This window comes from Papaver somniferum, chromosome 2 (assembly GCF_003573695.1).
Source record: "Papaver somniferum cultivar HN1 chromosome 2, ASM357369v1, whole genome shotgun sequence".
NCBI lineage: Eukaryota > Viridiplantae > Streptophyta > Magnoliopsida > Ranunculales > Papaveraceae > Papaver > Papaver somniferum.
This window is the reverse complement of record NC_039359.1, coordinates 57,494,404-57,512,726: the sequence shown is the minus strand read 5'-3', so window position 1 is coordinate 57,512,726 and position 18,323 is coordinate 57,494,404. Positions and strand designations below refer to the sequence as shown.

At 37.6% G+C, this 18,323-nt stretch overlaps 1 pseudogene; it reads right to left on the bottom strand.

The window, feature by feature from the left end:
- Positions 1-813: 813 nt before the first annotated feature.
- LOC113351115 lies at positions 814-17,796 on the bottom strand (annotated as a pseudogene).
- Between the last annotated feature and the right edge of the window lie 527 nt (positions 17,797-18,323).

The window sequence follows — 18,323 nt, the reverse complement described above, 5'->3', positions numbered from 1 at the left end:
GAGAAAAAAATCGGTGAACTATTGACCACACCCGTCGGATTGATGAAGGCCGTCAGATAAGGAGTTCGGTGCAATTTATGTAATATACGAAAAGGACTCTATGGTGGCTTTTACGTAATAGCGGAGATCTTAAGGGCCTTGGATAGAAACTAGACATAGTAACGTAACGCGCGTGCATGCTCCTTGTATACATTAAAGAAAAAAGGGTTCGTCGCGTTCTTACCTGAATGTATTTTGATAATATCATGAGTAATAAGAGAACGTAGGCAGCCATTGTTTTAGATCTTCCATAAAGTGTTTTAGAATATAGGCACCAAATCTTTGTCTTCTCCTCTTAAGTCATATCCTCTATTTATTCATCTCGTATTGTATTCATGGCCTACAGAATCTACCATGCATATGCCTCATCATTAAACATATGAGGTAGTAGATGGGGTCGTGGAACATCAAATGGGTATATGGCCACTCACTGTATAGTTTCTAATATATACAGTGAAAATGTTTTAGAAGATATGTATTATTATTACACAGTATAATGTTTAAGTGGTTTACAATAATACAGAGGATGAGTATTTATACATTGACCTTATGACTTGACCAATATGTTTCAAAGTCTGCATTACTTTAGCAGTTGCATGCAGTAACATATATAGATCATAACCAATTTATTAAACAAGTGAACAAACGCGTTGCATGCGTTGAACATAAAAATCATCATTTTCGAAATTCAACACTAATATTTTGTACCCAAGTAGTTCGAGGGATACAAAAAAATAGAAACAGTACGAACTTCTCTGAACAAAAATCCGAAGTTTAAGACCAAAAACCACAAATTTGAAAGTACTGCGCTCCATACGCTACCGTCGATGCTGCTGTTGCCGAAGTTACTAGCAAACTCAAGTTTTTAATGTACACTTCAGTCTCTAAGGTGCCAGTTGGAAGACTGTGTTGAGCTTGCTCAGAAAGAGGGGTTCCACTTTCTGTCGATGAACTCCGTCAAGTTTGGTAAACTCCGACCAAGTTTCCCAATGCCAACCCAAGGTACTCGCTCTTTGTAAGGCTGTACCAACTACAAGACCAACATCCCGAAGCACGACAAATTCAACAAGCCAAGAGGATATAAGATCCGTTTTCACCATTGCTACGGCGACAGAGCCAATAAGAACCTTTTCAGCAAGGGGATTAAGGTATGATCCTACCACTGAATGAATCCTCATTTTCCTTGCCAAGTAACCATCTAACCAGTCAGTGGCTCCAGAGATGGCCGATCCCACAAATGCATTAAAATACCATCCGTTTATAATCATCCACCCAATAAAAGGGCCAGAAATCAATTGTAGTAGTAGAAAATGCTACTACTACACCCTTTTAGTAATCTATATAACAAATTAGGAAATCATCATGAATAACACTTAGAAGAATTTTATTAAGTTTAGAAATCAATACAAAGAAGTAAAATAGAACCATTGACTTGGGGAGCAAACAACTTTCTTTCTCTTAAAACTCTATCCCTATTCTCCAAAAGATCTCTCCCTCTCAACACAAGGATGGTTGGTCCTATATATAGGAGTTTTACATAGTGGAGACAACTAATGAAGCCCCTATTTTCGGATCTGACGTGCGACGTACTCGCACGCTTACATTTGGATCTTCTCGAACATGCTCTTGGAACTTCGCACTGACTTCACACTTTACTCGTGAGTTCATGACGTCATTGGTTCCGTCACCTAGGATATGCTATGTGCGAACGTAGTTTGCTCCATTATAATAGTACCCCTTCGCATGATACCTATGGGTGCGATATTTAACCCCTACATTTTGCCTCTTCTCTTAGCGATCTTTATTATGGAAAGAGCGATGAGAGAAACTGCTCTTATAGTTCTCTTCGCACCATTTATGCGATTTGCCGCACCCTACCAACTTTTCATATTCTTTTTGACCGACAGGCTTCCGGATTTTCAGCATAACCGTTCACACATTCTCACTTTTTCATTTTTTACCGACACGTCTCCTCTTCCACCTGGTACAGCCGGTCGTCTTCTTTCCTATTTAATCTTTTCAGGGGAGATAGATTTTGCTTTCTTTAGTCTTTTCTTCTTTCACAAAATCTTTTCAAATTTTCGTCTCCTCTGAATCTTCATCTTCTCTTTTCCTTTTAGTGTTTACACTCCATGGATTCCTCCCAAAGGTTTGTTTTATCTCTTCCATTATGTCCTTTGATGTGTACAATTTGTCTTCGTTGTTATTTGTAACTAGTCACCGCCATTGTTATTCTGCTGCTATCGTTCTTCCTGTATCGCCATTGTTGTTCTGCTAATGCTATTGATACTTCCCATACTGGTATTGTTGAAGCAAGACTTCTTCTTCTGGAACCCGTTTTACCGTTCCAAACCCTAATTCCTCTTCAAGGCCCAAAGATGACGAGTCTCTCAAGAGGAAGCATTCACATGACAAGGTATTAAGAAACACCTTACTATTTAAAACAATATTGTTTCCTCCGTTTCTTATATGCGTTGTAATTCGCAGGATGACGCGAGAGAGAAAGGGAATAAGTCTAGAAGAATCAAACAACCTCCCACTATTGATACTCGCATGGTTCTTCCAAGTTTCAAAAAGAAACCTAGCTCTGCACAATGGGGGTCCTCCGGTGGGACTGTCCTTGTTACTCAAGCGAATGCAACCGCTTCTGATCAAGCGAATACCACCTCTTCACCGTTTACTACTTCTTCTTAGGAAAAAGCTTTCACATGTCCGTTATCTTCCGATCCTTCTGATAATTTCATTCAAAACCCCTGTAAGGACCTTATCCTTTCAGCCTCTTCGAATCTCTCTTCTTTTTCAGAAATGACCTCCACATCCCAGGGATTGGGCGTTACTACTCAAGCTATCACTTTTTCTACTGAAGAAGTTGTTGCATCATTGCAAGATATGCCCATCTCTTCCTCTTCGACCATCCCCTGTATCTATGGATAACTCCATAGCTTCTCCTTTGAGAATTGCCTCAGCTGTTCCTTCCATGAGTACAGTATTAACTACTTCTCCTCTTCGCACAACTACTTCATCTCAGGTGAATATTACTACTTGTGAGGCAGGTGCCTCTGGTGTTATTGGTTCGGAAACGATACCTCTCCTCGATATAATTCAGCTCGCTCATTCAGCTTCCAATGATCCTTCTCAGCTTCGCCTGTGCGAATCTCTCGTCAAGATATTAACGATTCAATTCCAGACAAGTTAACTAGGAATGAGATCTTCACTCAACTGGAACCCTCAGTCAATGCTGCTTTTGATTGCTTGGAATCTCGGCGCCGCTTTATTCAAGCCGAAGGTTTTTCAGAATCTAGCGCTACCATTCAAGAGATTATTCTACAGAATGCTAAGTTGAAAGATGGTTTTCATGCTGGAGAGGTCTTAGCCGAGGTATGCCCTTTTGCTTCTCAGTTGCTTTATGATTTTACCATTTTCGTTCCTCTTTTAAGTTTTGTTATATGTATCTCTTCGCATGTATTTCCCCTTCTTTGTCCTTGCTCGCATGAATATAAAGATTTAAACCAAAGGCGAGTCATGGAAAGGTTTGAGTACCAGCGTTCTGCTGAGGACGCTTGTGCGGAGAATAAAGAATTGCAACACCAATTAAATCAATTGATTAATAACCACTCATACTTGCTTGATCAAATTGATAATTTGAGAAATGAAAACCATGGCCTTAGTACCCAGAATGACTTCCTAAATTCCCAAGTATCCAATCTTTCTGGGTTGTTGTTTAGTCCTGATTTAAGGAATCAAACTCTATCAGAGGAAAATCGCACCCTTACGGAGGAAAGACAAAACTTCTTGAGTGATAAGGCGAATTTTACTCAGCAACATCTTGCTCTTCGACGAACCTGTACTGAGCAAGAGGATTCCCTTCGTTTTCTACGGAACCAATATGACAGAGATGTGAAGAAATTGTTCTTGGAGAATGAGAAGATTGCCAATAGTAAGATAAAGATGATTGTAGAAAGGAATAAGCTTCGCGAACAACACCGTCGATTGATAAGTTCGCATGACATTTTAAAGAAGAAAAACGCCTCTCTCGCTCGAGATAAAAAGAAAATTCGCTCCCGTCTTGAAGGCATAATAGGTGATGATTTTGATAAACATTTGGAGAGTATGAAAAATAATGGCCTTGCCTTGTATCAACATTTCCTCTCACAGATGGAAGGTAGTCACATCAAGCTGAACTAAGAGATTATTAACAAAGAAAACATCCTACTTTATCTGATAATGAGGCTCACCTCAAGGATAAAGCTTTCACATGCGAAATATGCATTGCTAACTTGCCTCCTCTAGAAGAAGTGCAGCTTCTTGATATTTTTGATAATGAGGCCATTTCCCGAACCTGATAGCGGTTATGATTACGATAGCTGTGACAATGAAATCCTTCTTCCTGGAGAGCAGCCTAAGGATGGTGAAGCTGGTAAGGATCTTCCTAATGCATCAAATTATGAAGCAATTCCCTTTACTGAAGCTCAAGCTATTCCTCACATTGAAGTTCCCGTGGAGACCTCTATTCCAAGTACTAATCCTCTTACTGAGGCTGATACTGAAGTTGTTGGCTTGCATGATGAAGTTTCTCAGAACGCCCTTTAGTTTCTTTTTGTCTTTGTGTTTGTTTGGATTTATTTTTATATGTTTTTAGCTGCACATTTAAAGAAAAACAAATTCGTTTCTATGTAAAGTTATTTTCTAGATATGCGAATAATATTTTATTTTTGTACTTCCCATACTTGCCTCTATTATTAGCATGCTAGATTGAAAAGGCGGGGGTCTAACAACAACACCAAATATTTCGCTTAGCAATCTGTATGGACAAACTCGATTATACTTTTAAGAGAATCAACAAGACTCACTCAATTAAAAGTATATCAACGAGTTTATATCTCTCTTCTTGATTTGATTTACTCAAGCAAGAACTGCGAGTTCTAATCAAGTACAAGGAATAACTTGGATGGTACCAGAGACCAATATCCAAGGATCAATCAATATCAATCAACAACCAAAGGTCGGATTTCCAATTGATTGATTCAAACGCACAACTTGTATTATTTCAATTATATAAACAAATATAATGCGAAAATAGAAATAACACAGACACCAGAAATTTTATTAACGAGGAAACCGCAAACGCAGAAAAACCCCAGTACCTAGACCAGATTGAAAACACATTGTATTAAGCCGCTACAGACACTAGCCTACTCCAAGCTAACTTCGGACTGGACTGTAGTTGAACCCCAATCAGTCTCCCACTGATCCAAGGTACAGTTGTACTCCCTACGCCTCTGATCCCAGCAGGATACTGCGCACTTGATTCCCTTAGATGATCTCACCCACAACTAAGAGTTGCTACGATCCAAAGTCGAAGACTTGACAATAAACAAATCTGTCTCACACAGACAAGTCTATCAAAGGATCAATCTGTCTCCCACAGATAAACCCTAAAAGGTATTGTTCCGTCTTTTGATAATAATCAAGGTGAACAAAAACCAATTGATAATCCGGTCTTATATCCCGAAGAACAGCCTAGAGTTATCAATCACCTCACAACAATCTTAATCGTATGGTAGCGAAACAAGATGTTGCGGAATCACAAACAATGAGACGAAGATGTTTGTGATTACTTTTTATATCTTTCCTATTGGAGATATTAATATCAAACTCGTACGATAGAAGATGCAAGATCAGATCACACAACTACGATAAAAGTAGTTTCAGTCTGGCTTCACAATCCCAATGAAGTCTTTAAGTTGTTAGCCTGGTTTTAGAAGAAGAAAACCAAAGGTTAAAGGAGAATCGACTCTAGTATGCAAACTAGTATCACACGTGAGGTGTGGGGATTAGTTTTGCACAGATACTAGAGTTCCCCTTATATAGTCTTTAGAATCAGGGTTTGCAATTAAGTTACCTTGGTAACAAAGTAATCAATATCCACCATTAGATGAAAACCTGATTTAGATTCAAGATAATATTTCTCAACCGTTAGATCGAAAAATTAGCTTGTTACACACACTTGACAATGCATGCTTTTAGGTTTGTTAACTGTACCCAAACGTATGCACTTGTTGGTTCAACAATAGTTAATCAAAAGGTTAGACATATGAGCATTCTATATCAACCATGTTCTTCTTCACCATAACTAGTTTAAATGATTTCAAATGAACAAGTTAGAAAGTTGTTCAATTGCAATCTCATGTACTACACAAGACACAATTGAAGCAAAGATGATTTTATTCACTCGAATCGGTTCATGAACTTTTATAGCCACGGTTTGCAAAATTCCTTCCTTAGTCTTTTTAAGTTTAAGTTCAGAAATCATCTTCAGATATATAACCTTTTCAAGTTCGCAGACTAGGTTCGCGGACTTAAATTACCGGGCAGAGTTTACAAACTCGAGCAGAAATTCTCGGGTATGAGAACTTCTTCGGTTCGCGGACTTAGTTTCACGCGAATAGTTTGTCAACTCCAACAGAAATTCTCGAGTTTGAGAATTTCGGAAGTTTGCGGACTGAGTTCGTGGACTTGGCTCACGCCATTCTTACGGTTCTCTTGATCAACAAAGTTCGCAAACTTTGGTTCAAGGAATATGACTTATACATAAATGTGTTTCCACAACAATGCTTATGTCCACCATTGGTTATGTAATCTAAAATCTCATTTCAATCATTGAAACATTCTTAGAGGACGTTAACAGTTATTACACCATTTGTCGTCAAAGGAATTTTCAAGATGATTGAAACATATCTTGAATTTCGTCACATGGTAAAGATAAACTTGGTTAAAGCGAAGAGCTTACCAACTCATATTTCTAGATATAGATAGGCGAGGTATACTCGGCTCGAAATACCAAATGTGTATAATCAAAGTCTATATATATAGCATATGACTTCTTGTCTCAAAGAGTATGAGATAGAGTAGATAGACTTTTGAGTGATAGATAAGTTCAAGTCTTCACATACCTTTTTGTCGAGAAGTTCCACCGGTTCCTTGAGTATTTCTTCTACTTGGATGATGAATCTCCATGAAGTCCTTGAGCTCAACTACACTTTCTATCCTAGTCCGAGACTTAACTATATATAATATACTAGAAATCAAGACTTATAGTTTTGATCACTAACATTGACAAACATGCTTGAGATAGCAACGCATGCGAGTTCAACCGAGCAATTCTCTAACAATCTCCCCCTTTGTCAATTTTAGTGACAAAACTATCAATACATATGGAATACAAAAAATATAAAGAAACTTTAGCAGCTCCTATTCAACATGTCTAATCTTTAACATTCTTCGAAATCTTTGTCACTTCCAAGTATTCCAATGATCCCAAAGGTTGTAAGTTTAGCATCACCGTTGTTGAAGATCCGTAGCTATAACAATGAGAAAACATAGTTCTCAATTATTGTTATACAGTGTCATAGTATTATTACACAGCGTGAAAGTTCAATTGTATCACAACTTCAACAATAATACTATGGTGATATGTATCACTCCACCTTAGTCAATACTCCATATCACATGGAAACCGCTCCCCTTTACACAATGATCCGAAAACCATATGTAGTTGTAGTGTGAACTACATATTAATTCTCCCCCTTTTTGTCAATAAAATTGACAAATTACAAGAACGGGATCATAATGAAATTTCTGAGAGAGACATTTCATAACAAAAGGAAAAAAAATACATACCAACTAATTTAGATGCAATCATAAAGCCGAAGCTAAATGCATTCATTAAGGAGTTAAAGATACAAGATAACCCCTCTAAAATTCCACAGCCGCACACCCCTCAAGATATGACCATTAAGCACAAGTTCAAAAGAACTCTTTATAGTCCTTTGTTATCATTTTTAGAATGTCTTTTGAATTTCCTGTTTCTCTTCCTTCTTTTGGTATCTTTTTTCACATCAAGACCAACATTATCTCGCTTTTTCACATAAGAAGATTCATGAGTTATTTTTCGATGGAATAGTTTAGGAAGACTGATTCGCTTTTGAACATTTGAGGAACCTATCGGATTTCTGAATTTCCTCTTTTGTTCAGTATGTCATTTTGAACCACAAATTGGACATACTCTCTGATCATTGGTGTGATTAGAGGGAACAGTCTTAAAACCATCGTTGGGAGATTTCTTCCCTCCATTAGGTGTGCAACATCCTTAATTGATGGAGATCTCAGGCACATCTAGTTTACTAGAAGGGGCTTCCGTTTTTACTTCTGAACAAAAATCCTCTTTAGTTGTGTCAGAAGTACTTGGTATATTGGATTTCTTTGAGCCTCCTTGAATAGAGAGCTTACTCAAGCGATGTTCAATTCCAAAGGCATCCTTTTTGAGGGTAGCCTCAAGAATTGTTCACGAAGACTGATTTTCAACATTACCTTTGGACTTGCAATCACTTACTATACCAAGAAGAGTATTGACATGGTGTTTTAACCGATTAAATCTATCAACTTGAATTCTAACAAGATTTAGAATCAATTCACTCTCTTCAGCTGAATCCCGTTCATTGCCAGAGAAGCTTTCTTTTGAAGGGTAATCGGGATCAAAGATGTCAATGTTAGTCTTTATCGTCAGAACACAAGGTTCGTCTATATTCGAGATTGAAGAAACTTTCTCTTTAATAGAATTTGACGAGATAGAACTTTTATTTCTGGAGATGCGTTTACCAGAGATAGTACTCTTGTGCATAGAGTCAAATCTCTACAAACACAGACTTGTAAGGTCTTAAACGTGTTTTCATCCTCTGATACCAATTGAAAAAGAAGGAGTCTAACAACACCACACAATATTTCGCTTAGCAATCTGTATGGACAAACTCGAATATACTTTTTAAGAGAATCAACAAGACTCAATCAATTAAAAGTATATCAACGAGTTTATATCTCTCTTCTTGATTTTATTTACTCAAGCAAGAACTGCGAGACAAGGAATAACTTGGATGGTACCAAAGACTAATATCCAAAGATCAATCGATATTAATAACCAACCAAAGGTCGGATTTCCAATTGATTGATTCAAACGCACAACCTGTATTATTTCAATTATATAAAAAAATATAATACGGAAATAGAAATAACACAGACACCAGAATTTTTGTGAACGAGGAAACCGCAAATGCAGAAAAACCCCGGGACCTACTCCAGATTTAACACACACTGTATTAAGCCGCTACACACACTAGCCTACCCCAAGCTAACTTCAGAATAAACTGTAGTTGAACCCCAATCAGTCTCCCACTGATCCAAGGTACAGTTGTACACCCTACGCCTCTGATCCCAGCAGGATACTATGCACTTGATTCCCTTAGCTGATCTCACCTACAACTAAGAGTTGCTACGACCCAAAGTCGTAGACTTGACAATAAATAAATCTGTCTCACACAGACAAGTCTATCAAAGGATCAATCTTTCTCCCATAGATAAACCCTAAAAGGTTTTTTTTCCGTATTTTGATAATAATCAAGGTGAACAGGAACCAATTGATAATCCGGTCTTATATTCCCGAAGAACAACCTAGAGTTATCAATCACCTCATAACAATCTTAATCGTATGGTAGCGAAACAAGATGTTGGAGAATCACAAACAATGAGACGAAGATGTTTGTGATTACTTTTTATATCTTTCCTATCGGAGATATTAATATCAAGCCAATCAATCTGATTGTACTCGTACGATAGAAGATGCAATATCAGATCACATAACAACGATAAAAGTAGTTTCGGTCTGGCTTCAAAATCCCAATGAAGTCTTTAAGTCGTTAACCTGGTTTTAGAAGAAGAAAACCAAAGGTTAAAGGAGAACCGACTCTAGTATGAAAACTAGTATCACACGTGAGGTGTGGGGATTAGTTTTGCACAAATACTAGAGTTCCCCTTATATAGTCTTTCAAATCAGGGTTTGCAATTAAGTTATCTTGGTAACAAAGCAATCAATATCCATCGTTAGATGAAAACCTGATGTAGATTCAAGCTAATATTTCCCAATCGTTAGATCGAAAACTTAGCTTGTTACACACACTTGACAATGCACGCTTCTAGGTTTGTTAACCGTACCCAAACGTATGTACTTGTTGGTTCAACAATAGTTAATCAAAAGGTTATCCATATGAGCATTCCATATCAACCATGTTCTTCTTCACCATAACTAGTTCAAATGATTTCAAATGAACTAGTTAGAGAGTTGTTCAATTGCAAGGAAATCTCATGTACTACATAAGACACAATTGAAGCAAAGATGATTTGATTCACTCGAATTGGTTCATGAACTTTTATAGCCACGGTTTGCAAACTGCATTCCTTAGTCTTTTTAAGTTTAAGTTCAGAAATCATCTTCATATATATAACCTTCTCAAGTTAGCAGACTAGGTTCGCGGACTTAAGTTACTTGGAAGAGTTTACAAACTCCAGTAGAAATTCTCGAGTATGAGAACTTCTCCGGTTCGCGGACTTAGTTTCACGCAAATAGTTTGTCAACTCCAGCAGAAATTCTCGATTTTGAGAACTTCGACAGTTCGCGGACTTGGTTCACGCCATTCTTCCGGTTCTCTTGATCAACAAAATTCGCAAACTATGGTTCAAGGAATAGGACTTATACATAAATGTGTTTCCACAACAATGCTTATTTCCACCATTGGTTATGTAATCAAAACTTTCATTTTTATCATTGAAACATGCTTAGAGGACGTTATACAGTTGTTACACCATTTCTCGTCAAAGCAATTTTCAAGATGATTGAAACATATCATGACTTTCGTCACATGGTAAAGATAAACTTGGTTAAAGCGAAAAGCTTACCAACTCATATTTCGAGATATAGATAGGCGAGGTATACTCGGCTCGAAATAACAAATGTGTATAATCAAAGTCTATATATATAACATACATGCAACTTCTTGTCTCAAAGAGTATGAGATAGAGTAGATAGACTTTTGAGTGATAGATAAGTTCAAGTCTTCACATACCTTTTTGTCGAGAAGTTCCACCGATTCCTTGAGTAGTTCTTCTACTTGGCTGATGAATCGCCATGAAGTCCTTGAGCTCAACTGCACTTTTTATCCTAGTCCGAGACTTAGCTATAATAGACTAGAAACCAAGACTTATAGTTTTGATCATTAACATTGACAAACATGCTTGACATAGCAACACATGCGAGTTCGACCGAGCAATGCTCTAAAATAGATAATAATTTTTTCATGAAACATTTGTCAAAAGAATTCAAAGATGAGTTATATGTGGCTACAAAGCATAGCTTACACGAATACAGAATAAATACGAAAAAAATGTGTATGCGAATGTATTCCACTTAAGAAAGAATTTTTTTTTATGCGAATATGAATTTTCAAGAGATAAAATTATATGTACATTTACTTAGGTCTCTTGTTGTTTATTAGTGAGGTCTTATTGAGCCTTCCTAAGTAGAGGTCTTAATCAGCCTCTCCTGTTAATAAGACTTACTTTTGCCTCAGGATGTTATTTTGGCGATGCGACAGAGTCGCAGGACGTCTTTACGTTTTCACGTATTGACCCATTGACCCTATCTTATCATCTTTCGTATTATTGCCTCTGCAGGATATATGAATATACGTCAATACGACAAGCTTAATTACCCCCGTGAGTAAAAGACTTTTGATATTAACATCTTTGACAAAATCCACCTCCCTAGTGGAGGGTGTCGTCCTTATCTTCCCCCTGATTGCCCTTTCAAGGAAGCGTACCCCTACCGGGTTGGGGTGGGCTCTTCCCATCCAGTGATGCAACAACCAATTTTTTTCATGACCTCGTATCCCGCAGCCTATGTGGCTTATGGTTACGAGACCGCACCCTAGGTGGGGTTTCTTGAGGACCGAGTGTATCATACCCAGGACTTACCAAGGGCGACGAGGTATGCTCCAGGCTCTCACGACACCCTTTGCTCAACCATGTGCCGCGCCTCCCTGGTCGAGTTTCTACACTCCATAATAGAGAACTTAGTACCTTAGTCTTTCGACTAAGGAGTCTCTACCAGATAGGCTTTTATTTCTCCCCCAGTTTCCATGACTCAGGTCCCACGAATGGTATGGCTTTCTCCTGAGCCATGCCTTACTAGGTTTTCCCCAACTATGGCGTGCGTTAGGGCTTATTTATATTGCCTCTTGCACAGGTGCGAACTAGGATGCACGCCATAATTGGAGACCTCTAGCCTCCCTAGTTAGAGGTTTTAAATTTTGTTGCCCCCTAGTGAGGTCTTATTTTGGAGGTCTTATTTTTGCCTCTTTTTTCTGCTTGTATGTGAGTAATATTTGTTGTAGAAAGAATAGAATTTTTTTTTTAATAATCCTTTCTCGTACAATTCTGATTTTCCTTTCTCTTCTTTATTCGCACAAACATGAATATCTTTACTAATAATTTATAATAATCTATTAGCTACTTCACCCCTTTTCATTTCTTCACCCACTTGGTATATAATCTGTACTTTTGAATTGGTTTTGTCGCGCGTCCTAACTGTAAAACTGCTTCAGATGTTTTTTTTTGTTATAAAGCTTATTCTCAATTTTCTCCATATTTCTTCCATCTCTTTCCATTAACTTGTACATCCCATTACCAAAATATTTCTTCACCATATAAGGTCCAGTTCATGTTACCTTTCCTTTCTTCTTATTCTCTTGCTTGCGATATGTTGGTACTTCGCTCATGCCTAACTCTCCAGGTTGGAACTACGCCCTTTCCGATTTCTTCGCGTTTTCATGCCTTTTTGCTATCTTGACCGTCCTCATCTGAATTTGTCCTGTACTAGTTCCTTCCTTGTTCTCTTTTTCGATCCTAGCATCTTCTTTCTTTGATGATTCCTCAATTTCATGGTAGCCATCAACTTCTCCTTCTTTTTCTATGAAATTCACCATCAATCTTTCACACCGCTTACTTTCTTCTGCGTCATGTTTCCAATTTCTTCTCTTATTCGCACGCACCTCACTTTTCTCAACATCAATTTAATTGCATGTTTTCTCTTCATTAACATCTCCTCTAATGATTCCAATGCCTTGTGGTAGCGGAAACTTGATACACTGATGGTATGTCGAAGCCACACCCATAATGCTATGTAACCACGGTCTTCCAATTAATGCATTGTATGGAGATTCGACGTCCACGATACAAAAGGTTATTTCTGTAGAGACTGCCTTAAGAGGGATTCAAATGGTAACCTATCATTTTGGCTTGTTGGATGACACATTGAAGCCGTATATTTTATAAGTTGAAGGAATCAAATCTTCGTTTTTTCCTCCCATTGTCTTATATGTATGATAAAAAAAAATATTCCAGAAAATGTTTCTCAAGAGATAAAGTAGGATGTTTTCTTTGTTAATAATTTCTTAGTTCAGCTTGACGTGACTACGTTCCATCTGTGAGAGGAAATGTTGAGACAAGGCAAGACCACTATTTTTCATACTCTCCAAATGTTTATCAAAATCATCACCTATCATGCCTTCAAGACGGGAGCGAATTTTCTTATCATCTCGAGCGAGAGAGGCGTTTTTCTTCTTTAAAATGTCATGCGAACTTATCAATCGAGCGTGTTGTTCGTGAAGTTTATTTCTTTCTACAGTCATCTTTATCTTACTATTCGCAATCTTCTCATTCTCCAAGGACAATTTCTTCACATCTCTGTCATATTGGTTCCGTAGGACACGAAGGGAATCCTCTTGATCAGTACAGGTTCGAGTAAAGTTATCCTTCTCACTCAAGAAGGTTTGTCTTTCCTCCGTAAGGGTGCGATATTCCTCTGATAGAGTTTGATTCCTTAAGTCAGAACTATACAACAACCTCGAAAGATTGGATACTTGGGAATTTAGGAAGTCATTTTGGGTACTAAGGCCATGGTTCTCATTTCTCAAATTATCAATTTGATCAACAGCAAAAAGAAGACATATTCCTAAACGGCGAAATTTTAAGAGAAATAGCAGAACTAAGAGAATTAGTAATAAAAGGGAAAGGTGGAGGAAAGAGACAGAGTAATAGAAGAAGCGGCAAGGGAACCCTTTGCTCGGCGAATACAATTAGTAACAATACCAATAAAATGCACCCTACCCACGTTTCCTAGCATCTTTGATGGATCTACGTGTGCGATCCAACATATTAAAACATACAACTTAGCTTTGTTGCAATATGAGGATAACGACGCCGTCCTATGAAAATATTTTCCAGCAAGCCTCGCATGAGAAGCCTTGAAGTGGTTCGATGGATTTACAGTAGGTTCGATAAAGTCATTCGAGCATTTGCAGAGTTTTTTCTTGGGACAATACATCAACAGCAGTATGCTAAAGCCAGGAATTGAAAAAGCATTCATTCTACGAAGGAGGACGAACGAAAGCCTGCGAGATATAACCAATAGATGAAGGACGATGAGCAGTGAAATGGCATGGAGAGTGGATGAAAGAAATCTCATCTTAGCATTCATCAATGCATTGTTCCCAACTGACTTGTTATTCACACAACTGTTCAGAATAAAAGACAGAATAACGATGGTGGAGTTACGCGAATACCAGGAAGAAGTATCTAGGCGATGAGAATAATTTCAACGACATGGGAACATCATACATGCACCGGGAGCGAACTTAAATTCATCAACCAGTGTCTGGACATTCGCAAGATGGCTTAGACATCGTGGGACCATTCATACCAGGGTCAGGCCAAAGAAGGTATCTGATTGTCGCAACAGATTATTTCACAAAATGGTCAGAGGCGAAAGCGGTTCAGCATATACGCGATAAAGACATCTTTACCTTCATATTTGAGAATATCATTTGCAGATTTGGAATCCCTGTTTCTAGCGCCAAAATGTATTAGTAGGTAATCCTGCTACTACACCCTTTTAGTAATCTATGTAACAAACTAGGAAATCATCATGAATAACACTTAGAAGAATTTTATTAAGTTTAATAATCAATACAAAGAAGTAAAATAGAACCCTTGACTTGGGGAGAAAACAACTTTCTCTCTCTTAAGACTCTATCCCTATTCTCCAAAAGATCTCTCCCTCTCAACACAAGGATGGTTGGTCATATATATGGGAGTTTTACATAGTGGAGGACAACTAATGAAGCCCCTATTTTCGGATCTTACGTGCGATGTACTCGCACACTTACATTTGGATCTTCTCGAACATGCTCTTGGAAGTTCGCACTGACTTCCCACTTTACTCGTGAGTTCATGACGTCATTGGTTCCGTCACCTAGGATATGCTATGTGCGAACGTAGTTCGCTCCATTATAATAGTACCCCTTCACATGATACCTATGGGTGCTATATTTAACCCCTACATCAATCTACACATGGATATCATATTCGGAAAATTGACAGAACTTCTTACAAGACCCTCGTGATTTGTTTTGATTTCAATTACGTACTGGGAAAATACTTGTTTCCATATGACTGAAATTTTACAAACTTCCTTAATTAATGATGCCGAGATATCCCATGTAATTACTTGCTAATACTCGTGATTCTATATTAGAGTATATCGCCCGTAAGTAGCCGAGGTTACAATACACATGACCGAGGAAACCATGCAGAAAAGTGATATGCTAGAAAAGAGGATCGCCAGTTTACAAGATCCTGTAATTAAGCTGTATTACCTAGTCAAGTTAGTTATCTTCTAGGGTTATTGGTTTATCCTATTGTCAGTATAAGTAGGAGTTATCTTATGTAAATGTTATCATCTCAGATTATTCTGATGATCATAATATATTCACCCTACGGGGTTCATAGTGGACGTAGGTCTAAGTGACCGAACCACTCTAATCTTTGTGTTCTCTTTCCATTTGATTTACCAATCATATTTTATGATTCTACCTTAAGACAAAAAGAGTAGGAAAAACGGATGTAAAGTGCGAACTACCGACATAAGAAGCAAAATCAGATGAATAAGGAACGAGAGGGTTGATAATTGATGTGTTGAAAAGAGAAGTAAGACGGATATATATATGATTGAGAAGTAAGATAGACGGCGTAGTTTGACTTCAAAGTTCAAATGGCTATTTAGTTACTATAAGTATAACCTTCAGTCGGTCTAGTTTGAATTTCTGTTTGGGAGCTTGGAAACGGGATAACATATCCTGGAAAAGTTTATCTTAATTTTATTTATGATAACCTTTTTAACGGTTAGTTTTAATGGTGTTTGTCTAAAATTCTATCATATCTTGGGTTAGGTTAATTTGTGTTTGTTTGACTACAAAAATAGGTTAATATAAATAATTATTTCTTAGATAAATGCTTATTTTAAAGGAAAATAACTGTCTAACCCAGGTGAGGATACATGTATCCCAGGTATTTGGAAGAATACCATAACCTCACCTTTTTAGCTTCCTAAAATCAAGGAAGGTTTAGTAATCCTTATCCGGGATTGGATTTGCAATGAGACAAACATAATTTAACCGTTTTTCCAGGATAAACCAACCTAGGTTGTACCCTTTAAAAACCACAACCCCCAAACTGGACGGGGCTTCTTATGTGCATTTCCTTTATTACTTTTTTTTCTCCCTTGAACCTCAAAAGGAAACAAAAAAAAAACGGAAAAAAAAGCAGACCCTGAAACAAGTCATGCAACCTGTTCTACATTCAAGGATCTTTCCATGCACGAACCTGATTTTCCAAATAACCCTTTGGATATTGTCATTATATATCGACGAGACTCGTCTCCAGAGACTTGATTCTTGAACCTTCAACCTTGATCATGCAACGTACATGCATTAACCAAACAGCTATGACAACATTATTTTAAGAATAATCCAGCCTAAGCCCAGTCTGGTCTAACATGTCAAGTTACATTTGAATAATGTTTACGTAGTTTACTTCGCTAGGTAGGTATGATAACCTTAGATGATAACGTTCGAACAACCCACTCAAATGGTGTGTCTTTCTCTTTCCTCATTTTCAACTCTGCAACTAATTCTCTGCTTCTTTCATTAGAGAGCATAGCTTTCCCATCTCCTGTGTTCACTGTACGTAAACGAGAACCTGAATTTATAACTCCGGCTAAACCTGTTGGTTAAACTTCAACATAGAAGTCACTAACAAGATGGTTAGGACAAGATTAGGAAATTGATGTAATCCTAAGAGAATTAGAAGTCATCTAGTTCTAAGAAAAGGAAAGACATGTAATAAGGTAATAGGACTAGGAAAAGGAATTCATAGTTCTATATATATATGATCACCAAAGTTGTGGTTGATCATATGAGCAAGATTAGAGCTTGTGTTTAGTTTTGAGAGATTTTCTAAACATCAATAAAGAGAGTTTTCTTTATATAAGCTAAGTTTCATCTTGCAGTTGCCATTAATTGGTATCAGAGCTTGTTTCTGAGCCATGGAAAACGAAACCACCATTGTGGGTGCAAAACAGTTCACACCACCATCAATACAAGTTCCAATCCTCAACGCCACAAACTACACAGTATGGGCCATGAGAATGAAGGTACTGATGAAAATCTACAAAGTTTGGGAAACAATTGATCCTGGTACATTGGACCCAGATAAAAACAATGTTGCCATTGGATTACTCTTTCAAGCAATACCAGAATGTCTTGTTCTACAAGTTGGTGAACATGAAACTTCAAAGAAAATTTGGGATGCAATAAAGGCACGTAATCTCGGAGCTGATCGAGTTAAAGAAGCCCGTTTGCAAACCTTAATGTCTGAATTTGAAAGAATGAAGATGAAAGACACTGATACTATTGATAGCTTTGAAGGAAAGCTATCAGAGATAGCCTCAAAATCTGCGTCACTTGGGCAATCCATTGATGAAGATAAACTGGTAAAGAAGTTTCTCAATAGTTTACCAATATCAAAGTATATTCATATCTTAGCTTCTCTCGAATAAGTCTTAGATTTAAAGAAGACTTGCTATGAAGATATAATTGGAAGATTGAAAGCATATGAAGAGAGAATCCTCGATGAAGAAAACAATGGAGAAACTCAAGGAAAACTCTTGTACACAAACTCTTACCAACAAAACTCTGCGACAAGAGGAAGTGGTCGTGGAAGAGGTGGAAGAGGAAACAGAGGCCGAGGAAGGGGAGGAAGGTTTAACTCACAAGATAGAACAACAAGTCAGAATGATCAAAACCAAGGGAAAGAAAAGAAGGATAGATCAAACATTATTTGTTACAGATGTGATAAACCAGGACACTTCTCCTCTGTATGCCCTGAAAGAATGCAAAAGATGGAAGAAACAAACAAGAATGAAACAAGGAAGCAGATACAACTCTTTTCATGCACGAAGTTGTATTCTTAAACGAAGGAAAACTAATACCAAAGAACTACGA